General features: G+C 37.4%; 1 pseudogene; it reads right to left on the bottom strand.

The window, feature by feature from the left end:
• Window positions 1–5979: 5979 nt before the first annotated feature.
• LOC132280322 (small nucleolar RNA R71) lies at window positions 5980–6078 on the bottom strand (annotated as a pseudogene).
• Between the last annotated feature and the right edge of the window lie 4537 nt (window positions 6079–10615).

Below are 10615 nucleotides of genomic sequence, written 5' to 3'. Positions count from 1 at the left end.
AAAGGGAATCAGGATCCACTCTCTTCCCCTTCTACAATGGGTCTGTGAACTCAAAATTGTCTCAAACCCAGAACTCAAACAACAAGCAATATGCACAACCTTTCTCCTTAGCCACCAACGTACAATTTTCTGTTTGAAACTTTAGAATTGCAATAAACTTGCAATTATGAATTAAAGCTTGAGAAACTGTGATTGTTTCCATCACTTTGTTTTTTTGTTGGTTTCCTTACTTTGTTTCCATCATCATCATCACACACACACACACACACATATTCTTCAAATCCATTACATCAACATAGTGAGGAAACCACCCAAAAAAAAAAAAAAAAAAAAAAGGTTTCTGCCTTGCAACTGTGCTCATATTGAACAGAAATTCAAATGACAACAACTCATATTGAACTGAAATTCAAATCCATAAAACATGAATAATAATAATAATCATTTATTGTAGCAATTTAAAAACATTATTAACATTCAAGAACAACGAAATTCTTACATTGGAAAGTCCAAACTCTAGCTCTCCCTACAAATCATTAAAATATTGAAATCAGATCCAGAGTTTAGTGAAAATTATTCTCAATTAGTTCAGCAATCGAGTCTCACTCTTATCATGAAACAAAAAAATTCACTAGATAATGAGAGATTCAGAGATCGTAATCAACAAGGTACCAAATAAAAAAATAAAATAAAAAATCAAGAAAATCGAACACTTGAACCAATTACGGATGATTTGATAAAATAATGTTGTGAATGGGGGTTGGAAAATACCCATCCTTCTCTCTCTACTCTCACCATCGTCCGTCCTCTTTGCCGTCGCTCCATCAAACCCCAGTTCGTCGTCGCCTCCATCATCAAAGCCGAGCCCGCCATCGCTCACAGCCGAGAAGTTCTTTGCCCGCCGGTGCCTTTCGAATATACCCCACCTTCTCTCTCTACTCTCTGTAAAACTCAATCTAAGCTCTCCACAGCCCGTCTTCCATCACCGCCGCTGCATTGTCGAGCCCTCTCTTGCTCGCCGGCCGCCAATTCCACCAGTTGAGCTCTCCACAGCCGAGCCCGTCTTCACAATCAAAACCCCATGAATATTTTTTTGAGGAGAGCTCAACCGCAGCGAACCCAATTGCAAAACCCAGACGAGTTCGATTCCAAATTGCAACTTGCAAGTCCCCTGTTCCAAATTACAAATTGCAACTTGCAAGTCCCCTGTTCGATTCCACCGGCCGAGCCATAACCCAAACGAGTCACTGTTTGTTGTCCTTTTTAGTCTTTTTACAAAATTTTGTATTTTTATATATTTTATAAAATTGTTGACTAAGGGTATTTTAGTCAAGTTTGGTTTTAAATGTACCAGAGGGACTTGATTGCACAAAATTGAAATTTGAGGGGTGTTTTTTGCACGAGAAGGGTGATATGCACTACAAGCATAGTTAAGGGGTGTTTTTTGCACTTGACCCTTCTTTTAAGCCCTCTGGATGCCCACTTTCTACCAGCCAGGGTTTTGGATTTAGTAAACTCTGAAGATTTGGACAGTAAGTCTCTAATTATTGCTCATTTCATACAATTTTCTTTCAGTTTTTATACATTTCTGTTTATATATGTATATATACATGATGAGCGCTGAAAAGTGCGTATTTAAATCTCTTAAGCTTAAGCATTCTAGTACATTTATCTATCTTACTTCACCGTTTTAGATTGATTTCGTAATATTTCCATTTCTAGGCACTTATCCTGAAAATAAGCTAACTCAGCCAAATAAGAGCTTAATTGAAGCAATTATGGGATTAAACAAAGAAAGGAGCAAAGTGAAGAAAGAAAGAAGCAAATGAAGCCAAAGATGGGAAGCAGCAAAGTTAGATCGATCCAACTTCAAGGTTCGATCGATCAAATATTGATCGATCTCAATACTTCAAGATAGATCCAAACCTTGACCCAAAGCAAAAAGTTAAAAGTTCGATCGATCCAACACCACCCTTTGATCGATCGAACACTTTTGTCCTTATTCAAATGATTGATCTTATCCACCATGTAGCACCCTACCAACCACTTTTGTCCTTTTCCCAAAAATATCTCCCCAAAATATCTCGGATTTGTTTTTTCCCAAAAAGCTCATCCAGTTGGATCGATCTAGCCTCAGTTCGATAGATCTCAGCTAAGTTCGATCGATCCAAGTCCAAGGTTCGATCGATCGAACTTTCTCTAGTGCAAAAAAGTTAAAAAGCCATCTTGTTCAATCCGTCTTCTATCCAATCATTAGAGAATATTCTTTGCACGACCCTAGCTCATTTTGTGTGTCATTTGACCTACCTATAAAAGGAATATGATGCACTTTTTGAAAGGGGGACTTAGCATTTGGTAGATACAACTTTGAAGGCTATTCTTAGGGTAGAAGAAAAAAAGAGGAGGCTAGAGACACAAAAGGGGGGAGTTCTTCATCAACAAGGACCAGATTTCTTCTATGGAGTTAGCCCTTGAAGGTTGGAGCAACATCACCATGAGTGGTTAGACATCCTCTTGGGGCTAGAGTTAGCCCCAAGCATGCTTTCTATATCTTAATCTTGTGTATTATTGAGGGATTAGTGTTGTAATTAATGTTTTGACAATTTGATATATATAGATCTTGATTATTCAATGATTTATATGATTAAATGCTTTCAATTGATCATTTCATTCTATCCATATGTCTATGTATGCTAGAATAGATGTTCATGTGTTTCTCTATTTCTTGTGTTATTGATGCATGTCTATGTGTATTAATCCTATAGATCTAGAGATTGTCAAAACATTGTGCTTAAAAGAATGCTCTTGTGATTTTCTAGATGGTCCATACTCATTTCTTGATGGATTGTGATGAGCGCTGAAAAGTGCGTATTTAAACCCTTTAAGCTTAGGCATTCTAGCACCTTTATCTATCTTACTTTACCATTTTAGATTGATTTCGTATTATTTCCATTTCCAGGCACTTATCCCGAAAATAAGCTAACTCAGCCAAATAAGAGCTTAATTGAAGCAATTATGAGATTAAACAAAAAAAGGAGCAAAGTGGAGAAAGAAAGAAGCAAATGAAGCCAAAGGTGGGAAGCAACAAAGTTTAATCGATCCAACTTCAAGGTTCGATCGATTGAACAATGATCAATCTCAGCACTTCAAGATAGATCCAAGCCTTGGCCCAAAAGCATAAAGTCCAAAAGTCCAAAAGTTCAATCGATCCAACACCACCCTTCGATCGATCGAACACTTTTGTCCTTATTCAAATGATGGATCATATCCACAGCTATACCACCCACTAACCACTTTTGTCCTTTTCCCAAAAATATCTCCCAAAATATCTCAGATTTGTCTTTTCCCAAAAAGCTCAACCAGTTGGATCAATCTAGCCAAAGTTTGATGGATCTCAGCCAGTTCGATCGATCCAAGTCCAAGGTTCGATTGATCGAACTTCCTCCAATACGAAAAAGTAAAATTTCCAGCTTGTGCAATCCATCCTCTATCCAATCATTAGAGAATATTCTTTGCACGACCCCAGCTCATTTTACGTTCCACTTGACCTACCTACGAAAGGAATATGATGCACTTTTTGAGACATAGACTATTCTAGGGTTTAATCTCTTGGAGAACAAGCTTAGAGGAGGAGGAGACTAGAGACACCATTAGAGTTATTCATCAACAAGGAGCAGATTTCTTCCATGGAGTTAGCCCTTGAGGGTTGGAGCAACATCACCATGAGTGGCTAGACATCCTCTTGGGGCTAGAGTTAGCCTCAGACATACTTTCTATATCTTAATCTTGTGTATTATTGAGGGATTAGTGTTGTAATTGATGTTTTGACACTTTGATATATATAGATCTTGTTTATTCAATGATTTATGTGGTTTAATGCTTCCAATTGATCATTTCATTTTATCCATATATCTATGTATGCTAGAGTAGATGTTCATGTGCATGTCTCTAGATTTTGTGTTATTGATGCATGTCTATGTGTATTGATGTTATAGATTTGGAGATTGTCAAAACATAGTGCTTAAAGGAATGATCTTGTGATTCTCTTGATGGTTCATACTTATTCTTTGATGGATTATGCCTCTCCCCAGTTTATTCATGCTAGTAGTGTAGATGTAGTGTAATTGTAGTGTAGTGTTAAATGGGAGGACAATCTATGCTTGTTGTTTGATGATCCAAGCTTTTGAATACAATAAACATATGTCTCTATCTTTGTGTTTTATTTGGATTGTGAGCTTAATGAAAAGATTAATGACTTGTTTTGATCTATTGTGCCTTTCACATGTTGTTTAGACAATATATGCTTCATTGCTTAGATATATTGTGCCTTTCACATGATGTTTAGATAATACATCCTTAACTAGTCATCCTTACTTGTTGAATCAACCAAACACATACACACATACCAATATTGTAACACACCATTTGCCCTCATTAGTCACTTGTCAATGGTATAGAAATGCATTGCTTGGTGGTGATCTCTAAACCCTAAGATCTCTCTCTCTCTTGCTTACTCTTAATTGCATTCTTTTGTTACCACTTAGTTTAATTTAGTTGCTCTCTAATCAACCAACCAACCAATTTTTTGATCACTCGACCTACTAACCCTAATAACGATTCTATGACATTGTTCGATCCTCACAATCCTTTGGGACGATCCCTAATATCCCTAGCTATATTTATAGTGAAAGGTAGTAGTGGCTTCTATAAATGTAAAACTCTTGGCCCTCGCCTTAAAATCCCCACACTCTCAAGCTTTACGGTAGTGTGACGACCACCATCGGTTTTTGGCGCCGTTGCCGGGGATTGATTGATTTGATTAGGTAACGTCGGATTTGTGGAATCAATTAGGATTAGTACTTTTTTGATCGTGTCTTTACTTTACTTTTATTTTTCTTTTTGGTTACTTATTGTGTTGTTCCTACTTAACTAGGTGCATTGTTGGAGAGGAAGCAAGCAAAGGAGCATTCAAGCTAAGCAAGCAAGGAAAAAAGCTAAAAATTCTAAAAATTTGCTAAGCTAAGCTATAAATTTGGAGTTGAAGTGCTAAAGGACCTTTGTGAGACTTTCTTTACTCAATCCCTTAGTTAAATCGTCGGCCCGCGTGGAGGCTTGTTTTTATTTATTCTTGCATCATTGTTGTTAAAGCATGGGAGTATGAATTAAGTGTTTGTGGAAGAAGTCTAATTGCATTGTTGTGAAGGCATAGTGTTTGTCATTCTTTGTGTTTGTTGTGTTTTGCATTGTGCATGCATGGATGTCGTTCATTGAGACCAACTCTTGTCCCTCTTGATTTGCATCTTGAATCCATCGTTAGAAATCCTAGGGGAAGAGGAAGTTCAAATAGAGCCAATCTATCAACGGATGACCATAATAATGATCATGTTGAGGAACTTAGTCATATAGACCAACAAGGTATCCTTCATCCTAATATGCACAATGAGAACATACAAGTACCATTAGGCCTGCCTAGGCCATTCATTCACCAACCACCGCAACAACAAGGCCAAGTTCCATACGGAATACCAAGGCCAATGTATGCTCCACAACCTCCCATCATCAATCAAGGAATTCAAAACCAAGGTGTTCATGTTGCACCTCAAGTAGCTAATCCACCTCTTGCTTTAAGAGACTATTATGTGCCTAATGAGTATAATGTACCTACATGCATCCAATGCCTCCATTTAGAGCACATCATTATGAAATCAAGTCACAAACCATTCAAATGCTTCCTAACTATCATGGACTTCCAAGTGAAGAACCTTACAAGCATTTGGATGAGTTTCTTGAAGTATGTTTCACCGTAAAATATACGGAAATGCCGGAAGAGGTTTTAAGACTCAAACTTTTTCCATTCACCTTAAAAGACAAGGCAAAGTATTGGTTTAACAATCTTAGGCCTTTTTCAATCATTTCTTGGGCAGAAATGCAACAAGAATTCTTGAAGAAGTACTATCCGGTTTCTAAGACCAATGCCATGAGAACTTCAATTCGAGAATTTTCACATGGGGATGGAGAAACGTTTCGTGAGGCATGGGAACGCTTCAATGAATTGCTTAGGAAGTGTCCACATCATGACATGCCCAAATGACAATTAGTTTAATATTTCTTTGAGAGTTTATCGGACAATTATAAGGGTATGGTTGATGTTTCCATGGGTGGCTCATACATTGATAGGCATGAGGATAACGTGTGGCGTCTTTATGAGAGCATGACTGAAAATTCTTTGCATAGAACATTATCATCCAAGAATGGTAGAAATTCATAAGGTAGGAAGAGTGTTGGCTTACATCAAGTCGACCATTCAAATGAAATAGCCGCCAAAATGAAGTCTTTATCTCAAAGGTTTGATCAATTTTTTATTAACCAAAACTCGGCGAACCAAGTATCTTCCTTCCCTAACCATTCTCATCGTGCATCAAATGAAACATGTATGACTTGTTCTAGTGTTCTTTATTCTACTTCTCATTGTCCTCATAGACAAGTGCAAAATGAACCTAATGAACAAGTCAATGCAACTTTTGTGAACCAAGGGAACAATTCTTATGGTACTCACTATAATACAAGTTGGATAAATCATCCGAATTTCTCTTGGAAAAACCAAGGAGAGTGTTCAAACCCTTCCCAAGGCGGTTTTTAAGGGAAGTATATTCTACCTCCACTTTAAAACCAAGGATCCCAAGGTTATAGACCTTATCAATCACAAGGGAATCAATTTGCTAATTCTCATTTTCCCAACCAATCTTATTCCCAAGGTAATACTAGAAGTCCCGCCTTTGAAGAAAATTTTTTAAATGCTTTGGGCACTTTAAAGGCTAACACACAATTGCTTTATTCTCATTCTCAATCTATTGCGAAGCTAGAAACCCAAGTAGGGCAAATAGCAAGCACTCTCAATGCAAGAGAGAAGGGAAAGATGCCTATTAATGCCCCACCTAAGCAACAATGTGTTATGGAAACCCATTCCTTATCGGAAGGCCACACCATTGAACATGTTAATATGGTGACTACCTTGCGGAGTGGTTGGATTGTGGACAATCAAGTTAGAATGTCCAATGAAGAGAGTGAACTGGTACAACCTCAAGTTGTCACCCGTCCCGTTTCACATCCCATTCCTCCTTCATTGCATATACATGATCTTGTGAATGAGAAAGTCTTGAAAAATGTGTTTGAAAAAGAAGTTTTGAAAAATGATGTTGAAAAAGTTTTGTTGAAAAATGATTTGGAACAAAATGATTTGAAAATTTCTTGTGTTGAAGAGAGTTCAAAGACAATTCTGAAAAAGTGTTTGAACCAAAAGTTCCATTTCCGGATGCCTTAAAAGGATCTATTTCAAAAGACAAGCAAAAGGCAAAAACCAATGAAATTATGGAAATGTTTAGGCAAATGAAAGTTAATCTTTAACTATTGGATGCAATCAAGCAGATTCCGGCTTATGCCAAATTCTTAAAAGACTTGTGCACCCAAAAGTGGAAGAACAAGAGCCAAACACCAAAAAAGTGGTTTTGACCGAGCAAGTAAGCTCAATTTTGAAACATAATACTCTTCCAAAGTTTAAGGACTCCGGTTCACCCACTACATCATGCATTATTGGTGATCATATCATTAATCGGGCGCTTCTTGACTTAGGAGCAAGTGTTAACCTTCTTCCATACTCGGTTTATGTCAAATTGGGCCTAGGTGAATTGAAACCGACGTCGGTAGTTTTGCAACTTGCCGACCAATCCATTAAGAAGCCTAGGGGTATAATTGAGGATGTATTGATTAAGATTGATAAATTCTTCTTCCTGGTTGATTTCGTTGTCATTGACACGAAACCGGTCCCCAATCCTAAGAGCCAAATTCCCGTTATCCTTGGCCGTCCTTTCTTGGCAACCGCTAATGCCAACATCAATTGTAGGACAGGGATAATGAAGATCTCATTTGGCCATATGAAAGTGAAGTTGAATATCTTTAATCCCACACCCAATTCATTTGACAAATATGAAGGAGAAGTTAATGTTGTAGATAAATGTCATGATCTTCAATGTCAAGAAAATGAGCTTTTGTGTAAGACCAAAACTTCAAGGGAATCATCTTCAACCTTGCATTCTAAAAGTTTTGTTTCAAATTCTTGCTTTGAAAGGGCATGGAAGCCCAAAAGTTGTAATTGCATAGACAAGGGACCAAAGGTTTCTTTTGAGCTTAATCCAACAAGTTCTTCAAAGAACCATTTGTTGGGTGGAGTTCAAAGAATCTATCACCCCAACAAGGAGGGGATGCATTATAAGATCTTTGATCCGGGCTAAAAGAACCCAATGTCTTGCTAGAGACGTGAAAGACTAGCAAAGGCATTCGTAAGGTGTCAAAACCCTATTCCTTCCCCATTTCTATCTTTTATTTCATTTCTTGCGAAGTCTAGATACTTGTTTTTAGTTTATATGCATTGAAAGGAACTTTGGTGAGGATTGCATGAGCTTTTATGTCATTATTGAGTATTCTGCATAGTTCGATTGATCTCAAACCTGAGTTCGATCGATCGAACTTCATTCTGCATCCAACACTTAGAAAATTTTTCAACCTGCAGAAACCTGCATCCAAATCACCTCTCTGTCCCATCGTTTGAACCAATTCTTAGATTGATCAAGAGCCCTTCGATCGATCCAACTTCCAAGTTCGATCGATCTCATGATTCAACATTTAGAAAAATTTTGAGTTTGCATCAACCTGCATATTTCACCTCTCTTTCTCATCGATCGAAACATTCCAAGATCGATCAAAAAGTTCTTCGATCGATCCAACTTCCAAGTTCGATCGATCTTCAAGTTCTAACACTTAGCTAATTTTCTGAGCCAAAAACCTGCATATTTTTGCTCTTTGTCTGATCGATTGAACTCTTGTTTCGATCGATCTCAGTTCTCTGTTTCATTATTTTGATTTTGTTTTGACTTTTCAAATTTTCAAAAATCCAAAAATATTTTCACTTTTATTTTATTTTCATTTCATTTTATTTCATTTTATGTTATTTTTCAAAAAGCTTTCAAAAATTCAAAAATATTTTAATTAGTTTTTAATTATTATTGTTTATTCAATTAAATTTAATTAAAAAAAAAACCAAAAATATTTTATTCTATTTTATTTTACTTTATTTTCCAATTTTTAATTTTAATTCCAATTTTTAATTTTAATTTTGTAATTTTCAAAAATTTCAAAAATCCAAAAATACTTTAAAGAGAGTTCATCAAAGTTCGATTGATCTCAGTTGAAGTTCGATCGATCGAACTCTGTCGGGATTGTTTTTAAAAATAGAACTGAGGGTTTTCTAGATCGATACCTTAGATCGATCTCACCCTTTCTGCAAACCCTAAACCCCTTCTCCGTCGCCATTGTGCCATCACCTCTCCCACCTCCGGTGAACTTTTCGGTGAGCATCTAAGCATCAATCTCTCTCTCCCTTCTCGGATTCATCTTCACTCTTCCACATCTCTACTTCTCTCATCGTTTGAGGTAAGATCCAAGAATGTCCCTCATGATTTAAGCTTCAATCTTGTGCATACATGCTTTATATGTTGAATACATGCTATATACATGACAAAATCCTCCATTGTTGGAGCTTGAAGCATTTGTGTTTATATGTGTATATATATGTATATATGTGTATATATTTTTGATGATTTGATTTGATTTGGGAATGTGGGCTTTGAACAGTGGCTAGGATTGATTGATTTGTTGTATTGATGGGCCCACGAACACGTTCATGTGGGCCCCATGCTTCCAAAGTCACAGATCTGTGATTGTTTATATTCGTCGCATAATTCGATCAATCGAACTTGTATCTCAGATCGATCTAGAGAGATCGATCAAACTCATGTCCCCGATCAATCGAAGTTGTGAGATCGATCTCACTTAATTTCGATCGATTCAATTTTTGCGATCGATCTCACTTCTTTTTGTGATCGATCAAACTTTACAGATCTCACACACACGTACTTCATTCATCATATCTTATGTTCATGCTATCTTATATATGTCCAATGCCTGTGATATTCCATATTGGATGCATTTCATACTTACATTGTTTAGCATGTTTCATATCCTGCCACTTGCATAGATTCATGTCATATTTGTTTTGTCTATTGTTACTTGACATACATGTTTCTATATGTGCTTAAACTTTCTTACTCTGGTACTAACTCCCATTGCAAGTTTTTCTTTTTCTTTTTATAGGCCATGGTTAAGAGGAAGACCATTGCTAACAAGCAATACGGGCCCCACCGACACATTAGACCACGGACAGAGGAGCCAGCAGAGCCCTCTTATGTACGGGAGGAGCCAGCACAGGCTACCCCACCTTAGTCACCATCTTTTAAGGCTGAGGATGACCATATACCATCCACCTCTGCGGCTCATCCTGCTTTTACACCATCACCATCTCTACCACATACTGGAGCTGAGTATTCACCTCAGCCAGCTCAGCCTACTCAGCCAGCTCATTTGGAGCGTGATAGGCTCATGCCTCGATATGCGCATATAACGGTCGACCATGAGTCAGTGTTCGACACGACCTTCTTCTCTAGATCGGTGCTGACCTGATCTGCTTACCATTATATCATTCAAAGGGGCCTGGCCGCTATTTTTG

Source organism: Cornus florida, unplaced genomic scaffold, assembly GCF_030987335.1.
Source record: "Cornus florida cultivar Cherokee Brave unplaced genomic scaffold, ASM3098733v1 CherokeeBrave_3.0.0_Hap2_Chr10, whole genome shotgun sequence".
Classification (NCBI taxonomy): domain Eukaryota; kingdom Viridiplantae; phylum Streptophyta; class Magnoliopsida; order Cornales; family Cornaceae; genus Cornus; species Cornus florida.
Note: the sequence above shows the minus strand (reverse complement) of the source record. Positions and strands in the feature narration are given on the sequence as shown.